A 13,900-nucleotide genomic window follows, 5' to 3' on the forward strand; every position below is an offset into this window, starting at 1 on the left:
CCCTGGGTTGGCAGGACTCTGCTCGCTGCGGTCCTTCAGGGACCCAGGCTGGTCTGGCAGCTGCCACCTGGAATGTTGCTGGCTGCCCTACAGAGGCATAGGAGCTTGGAGCACCTGGCCTCAGCCACTAAGTCCTCCAGTCCTGGAAGTGGCACCCAGCTCTTCTGCTCACGACTCATTGAGTGGAACTGGTCATGTGATCCCACCCAGTGCAGGGGTCCAGGGAGTTCAGTGAGCAGAAGGAGAGGAGGGCCAGCCTCCGTGAGCAGCGCGGACAGTGGCCACAGCCCTCGGGAGGAAAGTGTGCTCACCTCTGGGGTGGCGGGGGCATCAGAACAGTGTGGGAGGCCAGGGTGTAGGGTGCGGCTGCCCGTGGCTTCCAGGTACCCCTCTAGTGTCCAGGAGGAAAGTCGCAGGCCACCTGTCACATCTTCCGTTTGTCCCCAGCAGTTTGAATCCCCATGTGTTGCTGCTGTTGTGGCTTATGAAACCTCTTTTTCCCCTGAACTCGAGAAGTGCAAACCAGCCTTTGGGGCAGGGGCTTAGAGACCCTCAGTCTGAACTCAGGGGGATGCACCTGTGATGGCACGTCGCGTGTGGAGCAGCGTGTTCCCCTGTGTCGCACACGTGCTGGGAATTCTGCTTGTGTAACAAGTGAAATGGCAGCCGTGACGAGCTCTTTAGAGGAAGGCGTTTGCCCCAGGACTCCCGCATCTCTCACACAGGATGGGGACAGAGCAGGATGGGAATTAGGCTCCACAGTGTGAGGGTTTTCTCTAGTTGGTGGGGAGGAGTGTTCTTCCCACCCCGCCCTGTTTCTGGGGAGTTGGCGGCTCACCTGCTTGGAGTGTTTCCGCCTGCAGGGAGGCTCGCTCTTGTTTTTTCCGAATGCTGCGTCTTGAACCTATTTATCTCCAACCTGAAACAATGTGGTGTGTATGGCGGGATTTTAGTTTAATCCCTTTGATGGATTTTTTCCCTCATTTTGGTGATTTCCTTGTTTGTTAGTTATATTTAACCAGAAATCCTTTTGAAGGGAGAAAAATGAAGCTTGACCTTACTACAGGAACCTCACCTTAGCCCGGTGATAATCCATTTAAACGGAAACTCACAAGGAGACAGCAGACCTGGCTGCTTAGATCTCCGCTTGCCATTTTCATTCCCTTCAGAAATGGTAAGCCTTTGTCTCCTTTACTTCTGAATTCCATCCCGTGCCTGCAGAGACGTGGGCAGAGGCTGGAAAGAGAGCTGAGAGAGAGGCGTACGTGGGGGCGGCTTGAGAAGAAGGGGGATTTCTGCACCAAACAGTTGGCTCTGGTCCGGCAGCAGCCCCAGAGCGGTTTCAGAATTACCCATGTCTCAAGTTGAGCTGCGTTGCGGGCTGCGTCCCTCTCGCTTCCTGTTTCTCTTGCACCACCCGCACTGCTCCTCTGTGTCCCCGTGCCCATCACCAGGGACCAGCAAACACACCCAGTCCTGCCTCCTCCCCGCCCTGCTCTGGAGCCAGGTCTCCAGATTGCAAAGAGAAGAGCAAAGGCGCAGAGGGTGAAGTTATTTCAAGACCCATTGCTGATGTCTGATTAGACTTAGAGCGTGAGAATCATTAATTTCTATGGCTCAGTTTATTAGCTCACCTGGATCTTCAGTAAACACACACACACACACACACACACACACACAATTATTTGTCTTTAAAACTGTTGTACCAAAAAAAAGAACACTTTTAAATAAAAGAAAATACTTGCCTCTGATCCGACCCCAAATCAATAATTGAGCAGTTGATTTTGCTTTCTCATCTCCTTTATGTTCTATTTATGTTCTATGAGTCTTTTTCATATATATATTCATGTACATGCCTATATACATGTTCTTGTACACACATGCATATTCATATAGATGCATGTATGTTCACATACATACGTATATTCACATGCATATACGTATGTGTATGTGCATAATGCACCTAGACATATTCACACACATATATGCCTGCATATGTACATATTTATGTACATGCATGCATATTTGTATAGATGCATACCATTCACATACATGCATATGTAATGCTCATACACGCACATACATTCATACATGTGCAGTATATTCATATGCATGTACACACATTCATATGCATGCATATATGCACACACACATTCGTATACATGTATATACATATATATGCATGCATATACGCTCATATGCATGCATGTGTACATATTCATATGCATATGTGTGTGTGTATGTGTATATATATATATATATATATATATATATTTTTTTTTTTTTTTTACCCCTGACAAAGCTGTCACCATACAGCACTGGCAGTTTTGCTTTGCTGGTGTCTTAAGTATTGGCATCTGTCTCGTTCATGCTCTGACATGCTCAGTGTTGGGAGCCCTGGATTCCTTTACGGGACCTGCTTGGCTGTGGGTGATGGCCACCAGTGCGGAAGGCGGGTGTCCAGTCCGTGCGTGGCTGCAGCTGCTGTGGACAGTTCCCAGGCTCAGGAGTGAGCGGGACGTCTCTGCAGCGGAGTTTTGGGCTTCTCACCATTTGCTTTCACACCCTTCCCCTCCCCACTTGTGCCTCACTTCTGATTGTTTCCAGGTGGACAGACAAAGCCTCTCCGGCCACCTACCTGGCACGTGGAAGGTGACTGTGGCCCGTTTCTACTTCAGATGGCGTTTTTCTCTCAGTTTGCTGCATATTCAGCTCTGCGTTCCACGAGGGCAGCCCTCTGCCTGGTTTGCCCCGTTTCTGTGTTGCCAGCACCTACAGCCACGCCCAGCAATAGGTATCTGCAAAATTAATGATCGCTTCTCCTGTCTACTTTAAAAAAGCCCTGGCTGCTGCTAACCATGATTACACCCATTCAGCTGCTGCTGTTACTTTTCTCGTGGGACTTATGCTGGTTTCCCTAGTAGTCATCATCATGATGCAAGTGTGTTGAGTGCTCAAATGGGGCCAGAGGCGTCCTGTTGAGTTCTTGCAGCTCTGTGTGGTGGGAACTAGGAGAGGGAGACGTCGGGCCGTGGCAGGCTAGACTCTGGCCTTCTGTGGGGGCTGCAACTCCAGTGCTAGCCTCTCTTGGACCCCAGTGCCCCACCGCTTAATGCTCACGTGAGATCGTCTCTTAATTGATACCCTACTTCTGCAGGTGCTGACATAGCAACATTTTCCTCCTTTCCAGTGTTTGTTCCAATAAGAGGTTTCCAGCACCTGGTTTTAAGGAGTCACGTAGAGGGGGAGGGAGAGGGTGAGTCTTTCTGTTCTGCAAACCCGAGCATCCTCTTCCTGAGCACCTGAGTTTTAAAATGACTGAGATATGTCACTTCGGTGCTGCTCTTTTCCTGGAAAGTTGTGTGTAAAATGAACTTGTGTGCAGCAAAGTTGGTTTTCAGCACATTCATTGTTTACGGGAATCCCTTCAGTGAATGCCGTTCGAACACCAAGAATCAGCCTGGTCATGCAATTTCCATAGACTGGGTTTCTGTCTGTGTGAGGACCACCTGCTGCAGGTGCTGGGGCTTAGCCTTGGCTCGTGCAAGAGGGTCCGTGGGATGCAGTGAGCGTTTGTGGCAGCACGAAGACTAAGGTGGGGGAGCACCGGAGTTCTGTTAGGTGGCCGGGGAGATGCTTTCTCTCTAAGCTAATGGAGGTTACTCTTCTCCCAAAGGCTCGTTCAATGGTCTCTTCAGGTGTTCAGTGCCTGCCCTTTAGGTAACGATCAAGGTCATTTTGCCTCACTAGGTACGTGGGAAGACCCAGGTGAGGCTGTGGCTGGTGTCTGGCAGGTTGGCGTGTCCTTGGCCAGCAGAGTACTGACCACCTCATAGGTGCTCAGTGCATCTTCATTTCATCTGATGTGAGTGAGATTTTAAACATGAAACTGAGACAGTTATAAAACATCCAGGAACACCTGCCCAAGCTGCTAGGTAGGGGTTTCAAAGGAAGTAGACAGGCAACAGATGTTCCCATGATTAATGCATGGTTCGGATGTTGGGCTGGCTGTGTAAGGAGAGTATGTGGCATTTCAGAAATTGACTCTAGGATTTTGTGTTTTTCCTCATTGGATAACACCCTACTGCCCAGAAAAATCATTTTATACCTCTGCAAATGCCTTCTTGGCATTCAGGTGACGCTGCCTACGTAAGAGGATTTGGCTGGAAGGAAGAGCTTGCAAAATCGTTCCTATCGAATCCTTACATGAGAAATGTGATGATGAGGTTGGGGAACTGGAAGGGTTTCAACAGATGTTTCAAAGCAAAGCATTTAGCCTAACACGCCTGGGAGGAAACATGCGTATCTAGTTTGCAGGAGAGTCTGTTAGTGCGACAGGCGCCCTGATTGTGATGGGAGTCTTGGGAGCCCGCTCTCTGTTGCTTTGAGTTTCCCAGCAGAGCAGCCTGTCGTCTTCACCTGGAGTGAGAAATCAGGATCAGAGGGCAAAGGGTCTGGCTCACAACCGATCCCGTGCTTGGGGACTGGCCCCAGGGTTGGTGTGGTACCATGAAACCCGTCCACTTGCTGGGGTGGATCTGATACAGATACCACAGGTTCAAGTCTGACCATCAGCTTCAGGCTTCTGGAAATTGGCTGTTTAGAGTGGAACGTGTTTGGGTTACTGAAGCACGTGAACAGAGGCCCTCTTGGGAGAAGGTTCTCAAACTTCTGTTACTGGGTCCCCTGAGATACCGTGGGCTTCCCCTCTTGCAAGGTTGGCTGTTGAACTTTGCTTTGAGTGAACACCCCCCCCCCAATTCTTTCAGTAAATTTACCTTCCAGCTTCCAAGGCTGTTCCTGTTGTTTGACTAATGTGCTGGGGAGAGAGATCCTGATGTCAGATTTCAAATCACTGGGAGATCTTTGGGTGGAAACGTGGCCTTTGACGAAGGTTCTGTGACATCAGTTCTTAGTTTCCTTCCTTGGCGTACGGCAGATGATTCTGACAAGACGACTCTGAGGCACAGGTAAGAGGGACTGAGGCTTTTTTGAAAGACAAGGTGTGTATCGCTAGGTCAGGAGATGGAGACCACACGTGTTGTTTCAACAGAGAGGAGTTCGTACACACACACGTGCATACCCAGACCGGCAGTCAGGCGTAGGGGGACTGCAGAGGCAGACAGGGGGATGTGGAGTGGCTGACACCCTAAGGCTGGGTCGTGAAGACTCACGACATGGCGGCCGGGACCCAGGGCCTGAGGGGGCTGCCTGGCTGGCTGCTGCTGGTCCCTGAGAGGCGTCACGATGGGAGGAGTCCAGAGAGGCACCACTGTTGCTCCTGGAGTGATGTGCCCCTTTCCACTTAAGTACCGGGGCAGGGACAGCAGTGACCCGAAACCTTAGGGATGCTCCTGCCTCACTGCTCCATCCTGTCTCCCCAGCGCCCCCCTGGCAGAGTCGGAGTGAGATGGTGGGTTGAGTGCGAGACAGCATCCTCCCTTCACGGGGGGCATCGGAGTGCATGTGGCTGGCGATCATCGTATGGTGATGTTATAGACTCTGATTTATAAGAAAAGGAGCAAATTAATAAATGTCCACACACTTTATTAGTAGTGGCAGATTTGTTGCAGGACAGTTGTCCCTGCCTTATGATCACACAGTTGTGTGCAGACCCCACGTCTGAAACCTGGAGGCCTAGAAATGGGTTTACACACGTTTCTGCCCTTATATCACTGCTGTTCCTTATGAGCCTAAAGGGCATGATTGTGTGCGTGCATTCTTGTCACAGCCCTTTCAACAGATGAGATATTTCTAAACATCCCTTCGTTACAAGAAAGTTTCGTTCTCCCAGACTGTATTTTGTGTGTTGGAGTTTCCCAAAGCGAACCACTGTTTACACGAGCAAGTGAAATCTGGTCACAGCTCTTTGTTCAAAAATTTTTAATTGAAATACTATTGACTTACAGTGTTGTGTCGGTTTCAGGCGTACAGCAAAGTGATTTAGGTATACATACATACGTACATGTATATTCCTTTCAAGCTTCTTTTCCATCATAGGCCATGACATGCTATTGACCGTAGTGGCTGTGCTCTACATTAAGGTCCTTGCTACTTATTTATTTTATATACAGTAGTGTGGATCTGTGACTCCCAGACTCCTGGTTTATCTGTTCCCCTTTCCCTTTGGAAACTGTACGACTGTCTTCTGTGTCTGTGGTCGCAGCTCTATGCCAGCCGTCCTCATTTCTTTTAGTCTCTTTGAACACTCCTCCAACTCTCTGTGCCCTGAAAGTGTTTTCCGTCCTCTTCTGCCCTATACGTGTAACCCCACCCCAGCGACCCCAATTGCAGGTGTGGCCGTAGGTGTAGGCATTTCACAGATTTAGCTCTTTACTGATTGACAGACTCCATTGTGTGGTTGTTAATAAGAGCTGGTACCTGACAAGACGGCTGGACAGAAAGTGCGTTGTCTCCAGTGTGGGTTTTCAGGCGTTCATCCCTCCTTACGAGAGTGAACAGTACCATTTGAAAGGTAACTGAATATGGTGGCAGACGGGTTCCTCCTCCCCACTTTTCCAGCAGAGTTGGAGTGTCGCATGGCTGCAGCCTGGGAACACCTGGTTGATGTTTATTTCACTCACTGTAATTCTTGCATGGGCTTTTGTTTTGCTGTGTGAACAAGTGTGGCCCCAGTAAACAAAGAGATCTACAGACTAGGGCCCCGTGCATGTTTCGGAGCCAGAAAGTTCAGAGAGAGGAGGCAGTGGGTGTGCTTCATAGCTAGGACGTGAGCAGAAATGCTAGGTTAAAGGAGCTCCTCCAGTCAGGGGAGTCGCGGGCGGCCTGCTGCTCTCCCGGGACGAGACTGGCGGATCATCTACGTGTTTATCTGTTTACTTTAGAACTATTTATTGAGCCCCGAGTCGGTTCCAGGCACTGCTGTGTAGGTGCGGGGATCCGGTGGGAAACAAGACAGAGCAAGGTGCCTCCCTCACATTCTACTGGGGATGGACCAAAATAATCACACATAATTAGAAAGAAAGCAAGCGGAATTGCTGGGTCATATGATAATTCTGTGCTTATGAATCTCTAGGCTCTTTCCACACAGCAGCTGTACCATTTCCCATGCCTGCCAGCAATGTCCAAGGCGTCCGTTTTCCTCACATCCTCGTCAACACTTGTAATTTTCCTTTTTTTTTTTTTTTTAATTATAGCCAGCTCAGCAGGTGCAAGGTGGTGTCTCACCGTGATTTTCCCCTTCTCATATGCCTGTTAGCCCTTTATTGGACAAAATGTCACTGAGTTGTTCATGTTAAAATGGTTAAATTTTTCTTATGTGACTCTAACTTCAGTTAAAAAAAAAGTTTTAAAAAAGTAAAAGATATTTCAGGCTTTAGTGGGAAATGCTTTGGAAAAAATAAAGTGTTAAAGACAAATGATAAATGCTGGAGAGAGTGTGGAGAAAAGGGGACCCTCCTACACTGTTGGTGGGAATATAGTTTGGTGCAGTCATTATGGAAAACAGTATGGAGATTCCTTAAAAAATTGAAAATAGACTTACCATATGACCCAGCACTCCCACTCCTGGGCACATATCCAGAGGAAGCTCTAATTTGAAAAGGTACATAGACTCAATGTTCATAGCAGCACCATTTACAACAGCCAAAACATGGAAACAACCTAAATGTCCATCGACAGATGACTGGATAAGGAAGTTGTGGTATATTTATACAGTGGAATACTACTCAGCCATAAAAAAGAATGAAGTACTGCCATTTGCAGCGACATGGATGGACCTAGAGACCATCATTCTAAGTGAAATAACCCAGAAAGAGAGAGAAAAATATCATATGATATCACTTACATGTGAACTCAAAAAAAAAAGCCAACTGAATTTACTTAGAAAACAGAGACAAACTCACAGACACACAAAACAAACTGATGGTCACCAGGCGGGAAAGAAGGTGGAAAGGGCTCAATTGGGAGTGTGAGATTTGCAGTTACTAACTACTGTATATAAAATGGATAAACAGCAAGTTTATACTGTACAGCACAGGGGACTGTATTCAATATCTTGTAGTAACCTATAATGAAAAAGAATATGAAGAGGAATATATGTACATGTAAGACTGAAACATTATACTGTACAACAAATTAACACAGCATTGTAAACTGACTGTCCTTCAATTAAAAAAAAATACAGTGTTAAGGGCACTGGGGACATGAGATGGGGAGGAGGTGGCTGGAAGGAAGTTTGAGATTTTTAAAAAGGTGGCATGGGAATCTCAGCAAAGAGATAAAATATGAACAAAGACTTGAAAGATAAAGAAGTTAGCAAATAGATGTCTGGGAGAAGAGTGGCTGAGGTAGGGAGGGCAGCTAGTGCAAAGGCCCTGAGGCGGGGGCTGCCTGGCATGCCTTAGAAACAGCAGGTGTGGCTGAAGCAAAGTCTGGGGGAGGGAGGGAAGTTGGGGGACGTAGCTGCATGAGGACGGAAGAACCAGATCGTACAGAGCCTTGTAGTCCTTGTAGGAGTTTGGCTTTTTTATATGTAATTGAACTGGAAAACCACTGCAGGCTTTTGTGATGTAAGCTGACTTACAGTCTCACAGGAGCCCTAGCTGCCGTGTTGGTGAAGGGGGAGATGGTGGTACTAGTCAGTTTGCATATGGGATGGTTTAACCATGGGTTTGAAGCAGCTGACCTGGTTTAAGTAGCGTCATGGGAAAAGTCATCGCTCTCAAATAAAGCCCTCGCTGCAGGGAGGTGTGCTTGTTTGCCCTTCAAAGGATGAGAGCGTTCAACGCAAAAGGTTGCAGCCTAGCCTCAGTTACCAGTTTCCGTTTTCATGTTTTATTCCTTGTGTGGTTGCACGCGCCTCCCTTCGAACGACTTCATTAATAGTTGGAGATGAATCCCAAACCTTTTCCTATTAACTTTTGATCTGGAAGTTCAACCCCGTTGACATTCAGACACGCATTTGATCTTTCCTTCTGTTTTGCATGTGAGCCAATTTAGGTACCTCACGTTCAGGCGAATTATTGGACTTGCAGCCTGAGATGCCACCCAGATACCTTGTTGAGGAAAAGGCTCAGCGGGGGCAGAGGAAAGTGTTTCAAGTGTCTGGCGATTCGTGTCTTTGTGGAAGAAAAGCGTACCCTGGTTAAAAGGGTGCTAGAAACACAAAATCGCCTGGGTGGGTCCTTTGGTGTCACCTGCACTGAAGACTTTTAAGTGGTTTTTGAAAAGCCTGCTTAGATTCAGAACCGAATACAAGGTAACAGTTTTTGTGCGGCGTGAAGGGGTTTACAGTCTCTAGTTTAGTGCTGGGTTGGGAAGAAAGACCAGATCAGCCGAGTCCAGAGCTGTCCCCGCCAGCCGTCAGGCACAGCAAGTCGCGCTGCCGGAGGTTTCTGTTCAGATCTTACTGAATGCACAGTGAGTTCCTCCTGGCCCAGTGATTTTCCTCTGCCTTTCAAATTCCCTTCCCTCTTGAAGGTGCCCAGTGGAATTCTGACAAGCTGTCAGACCCAGACACCTCCTACAGAATTGAGGGGACACCTGGTCGCTTATTAACATCCATTTCCCCCTTTATTCCTGCCAAACAGAACTCCAGTTTTTTTTTTTTTTTTTTTTTTTTTTTTTTCAAGGCATCCACCTCTTTCTCTAGGCGGCTCACAGAGTCAGCAGACCCACCCTGTAGCCGGGGTCCAGCTCCCCTGGTCTCAGAGCAGCCCTGAGCCCCTGAGGGGTTGGTTCTGGACAGGGCATGTGAAACAACAGTGGCTGGTAAGAGGTGAGGAGAGACTGGCAGGTGGTTTCTAGAACAGATTTTCTTTTCTCCTGAGTGAGCTTCAAGAGGGACCCGTCTTCTTGCTTCCTTTGGACACACTAAGATGACTAGACTCTCTGAACCCATCTTGATCGCACCTGAGGGCAGATTGGACACGTGGGAGCAAGGAGAAGCAGGTGCTCACAGAGGGGGACCCTAGATCAAGCGAGGCCTGAAGGTTACTCTACCTCTGACTCGCTGTTACGTGAGCTCACAGCCTTCCTTTTTGATTAATAAGCTGGTTTAGCTTGGCTTTCTGTTTCTTGTAGACCACACCCCACTCTCTCAAAGATTTTGTAGCATTATTGTTCCTTGTGGATAAAGCACTCTGTGTTTCTGGGAGGGTAGCTTTGAAGTAATTTGATAAAATTCAGTGTTTGGTTGGACACAGATGTCTCATTTGTTGAGTATCAGGGAGAGACCGGGCTGAAAGAGGAGGCGTGAAATGTAACGAGGTCTGCGACCCGAGGACGTGTGTCCTCTACACGGGTCGTCTTCGGTGCTTCATTTCACACGTCAGATGTGCCACCACTTTTGAGGAGTTTGTTCCAATTTTCTCAGTCTGTTCTTTTCTACATGTAATTTAAAACATTTTCTGCAGTGAGCATACATTATTATAAAATCAGAAAGTTATTAGTAAAAGACAAATTCAGATAAATTAAAAATACCTTCCAAACTCTGGAGAAGGGAAGATTGTATTCTAAAGTCTGTTTAACAGACCTAAGAGTGAGAGGTTGTGTGGGTAGGTTTTCGGCTTAAAATTAAAACAGGCTCGAAACCTTCCTGGTGTTGCTGCCATTGTTCTCTGGGACTTTATTTTGTACTTGGTGGAACGTTCGTCTCTCAGCTGGAGAACGAGATCTGAGCTGTACTGCAGGGCTACCCAGTACCCACTTCTGTTTCATGGTCAGCTGAGAATTGCACAGACCTGTTTTCTGCGTTTTGTTGGCTGGAAAACCACAACTGATGACACAGGAAGGGGCGGCCCGGGGGCCTCTGCTTGGAGGAAGCAGAGATGTGAAAACTCCTGCAGCGACGAAGGTAGTGGTGACGAGGACTGGGGCGCCTTGTGCCTGTGGGTCAGGTTCCCCAGTAACTGCTGACTCCATGCTTTGCTTTTGGCCTGTTCCTGATCTCCCTCAGTATGTTCAGCTAACCCCTGGATGAGGCCTCGGACGTGAACTATGTCCGACTCCAGGGAAACAGGAGCCTCCGGGCCCTTGTTTTCCAGGGCTGCTGTGATGTGGAACGCTGTCAGCGGGGCTCAAGCAGCAGAAGTCCCTCCCCTCACGGTCCTGGGGCCAGCGTCCAAGGTCAGGGCCTTGGCCGGCTTGGTTCCCGCTGAGGGCTGGGGGGAGACTCTGGCCCACCCTCTCCTTGCTGTGGGTGGTCCGCTGGCCGCCCTCAGCGCCCCTTGTCTTGTGAGAGCTTCACTCCGCCCTCTGCCTCCATCTCCGTCTCCGCCAGCGTTCTCCCCGTGTGCGTGTCTGGGTCCAAAGTCCCCCTTTAATAAGGACAGTAGGGTGAGTCCTGCACTAGCATGGCCTCATCGTCGCCTGGCTAAGTGTATCTTCCATGGCCCTATTTCCAAACTAAGTCACGTTCTGAGGTTCTGGGGGTTGGGCAGGATTTCAACCCCTGAGTTTGGGTGGTGGAGGGGGACACAGTTGAACCCATAATGCGTGGTTGTAAGAAAATTTCATCAGGGCTCTTAGACATTGGACAGGAAAGGGGATGAAGTATTTCTGGCAGAGTCGAATAGGTTGATTTATAGCAGTCGAGCACTCTTCCTTTGGAAGCCGGTTTGTGTTTGGTGTAGAGCAGTGTCGTGTACGAGTTGCTCTCATAACTCACTGAGATGGCTCCTGGGCAGAGCAAGGTTGGCGACGGAAGGAATGACTGTGGTAGGCTAGAGTCCTGGTTCTCAAGGTGGGGCGGTGGGGGGTGGTTCTGTCCCCAGAGGACATTTGGCCATGTCTGGAAGCAGTCTTGGTGGTCCCTGCTGGGTGGTTGGGGGTGGGCGTTACCGGCATCTGGAGGATAAAGGCCAGGGATGCCTGTGAACACCCTGCACTGCACCCAGCAGTCCCTCACAACAGAGAATTATTCAGCCCCAAATATCAGTCATGTGGAGGCTGAGAAACCCTGGCTTGGATGTTCCTGCCCTCAAAAAAAAAAAAAACCTGCAGTGAAGTTCAAAAGGGAGATGAGGGGGAGGGTGTAGCTCAGTGGTAGAGCGCGCGCTTAGCATGCATGAGGTCCTGGGTTCCATCCCCAGTGTCTCCATAAAAAAAAAACCAAAAAACCTAATTACTTCCCCTCAAGATTAACAAAAGATTAAAACAAACAAAAGGGGGAAGAAGTTAAGAGAAGGATTCGATAAACACGACAGACTGGAATCTGGCATATTGGGTTCTTTTACGTGTTCACCAAACGTAATAGGAAAATAGAAAATCTACCGCAGTCATGCTCTCTTTTTAGAATAGCTTTCTGGCTCCGTCTACGAGAGGTGTAATCCCCACATCCTGCATTAACAAAACCCCAGACATTGCATGGCATTGTGTTTGAGTTCCGGCGCTGCTGTGTACCAGCTGTTTGCTCCTCAGCAAATTATCCCTCTCTCCAAGCCTCAGGTTCCCCCTCCATAAAGTGGGTACATTGATCATATTAAGAGCTCACATTTCAGGTGCGCTTACCACGCGGTAAGCACTCTGAGTGAATTTCCACACACTGATGGTCCATGAACAACTTCCTGAGGAAGTATGCTCCTTCATTTTGTAGTTGAAACATCTGAACAGATAGGTAGCTCCCTCCAGGTCATCTGGTTGGGAAGTGCAGGAGTTGGTGAGAGTTCGTTGATGGGTGAATGGATGGAGAAGATGTATAGATCCTGTAGAATAGTGTTCACCCACGAGCAAGAAGGAAGTCCTGCCGTTTGCAACAACATTGTGGACCTTGAAGACATTAAGTAAAATAGCCAGAGAAAGAGAAACAGTGTGTGTTCTCAGCTGTACGTGAAATCAAAAAAAGCCAAATTCATAGAAACAGAAGAAAGGTGGTCGTCGGGGGCTGGAGGGGAGGGATGGGTGACAGTGGTCAGAGGAACAAACTTTCAGCTACAAGATGAGTCAGTTCTGAGGCTCTGGTGCACAGCACAGTGGTCCCAGTTGGCAGTACTGTGTTGTATATCCTTGGGAGTTGCTGAGCAAGTGGACCTTAAGTGCGCTCGTCACACACATGCAGAATGGTGACTTTATGAGATGATGGAGGTGTGGACTAACCTTACTGTCGCCATCGTTGCACAGCACGTGTATCCGCGCATCAGGTCATCACTGCGTGCCTTACACTCGTACAGTGTCGCACGTCGGTGATCTCAGTAACCCTGGGTGGCAGGAGGAAGCAGTGGAGTGGGAATTTAAGCCCTTGCTGACTCCAGGGGTGTGAGACTTCCCAGCCTGAGTCCTCGCTCCCTGCCTCACGTAGCCTCAGAGCCACGAGGATCGAAGGTCTCGTGTAAGTCAGGCTCTCAAAGCCGGGCCCAGCACACGGTCTGTCCTCAGCAAATGGGAGGCCATTGTGGTTGTTAAGAGAATTCCAGGTGCTAGTCTACCTGACGGTTTCAGTTTTGTGACCAAGTAAATTATTTGAAAAAAAAATACAGTGTTGAGAGTAAAATGTAATAACATTTCAGCAAGGGAAAATATTGACCTGGAAGTTGGCCAGAAATGCAGAATCACAGGCTCCTCTCTACCCCAAGTGGATCGAATCTTCCTTTTCACAAAGTGATTCAGTCACCCTTTGGAATTTAAGAGGTCGCCTGTCAGCCCTTCGCAGAGAGGCCCCCTGCCCCTTGAACGTGACCTGGAGCAGTGAGTTAAACCAGGGCTGACTGGGCTTCTGCCCCCGCCCTCCTCTCTGACTCTCCTTCCTGGGTGAACAGCACGCACTTCAGCTTGGGTCCTCAGGGCTGGCTCTGAGCAGTCTCACTGCGGACGTGCTCATGAGAACTGGCCCTGCGCTGGCAGAAGGCGGCCAGTGGCCAGTCTCCCTCTGGCACCATCACTGGGAGGGAGAGAATCTGCACACTTCGTCTCAGGAAGTGGAAGCGCACAGCCCCACCCCGGC

The 13,900-nt window shown here is 48.8% G+C and overlaps 1 protein-coding gene across 7 annotated transcripts in view; it reads left to right on the top strand.

Annotated features, from left to right (window-relative positions):
* The window catches only part of RIMBP2 (RIMS binding protein 2), a 230,315-nt gene that overhangs the window by 102,468 nt on the left and 113,947 nt on the right, over positions 1-13,900 (top strand). The window contains exon 1 of one of the 7 annotated variants that reach the window (XM_074356574.1): positions 2,663-2,794. The exons of the other annotated variants lie outside the window; for them this stretch is intronic. The gene's annotated coding sequence lies outside the window, so the exon portion shown is untranslated. Of the gene's footprint in view, positions 1-2,662; positions 2,795-13,900 lie in introns of those variants that run through there. 7 annotated transcript variants of the gene reach the window in all.

Source organism: Camelus bactrianus, chromosome 32, assembly GCF_048773025.1.
Source record: "Camelus bactrianus isolate YW-2024 breed Bactrian camel chromosome 32, ASM4877302v1, whole genome shotgun sequence".
NCBI classification, from domain to species: domain Eukaryota; kingdom Metazoa; phylum Chordata; class Mammalia; order Artiodactyla; family Camelidae; genus Camelus; species Camelus bactrianus.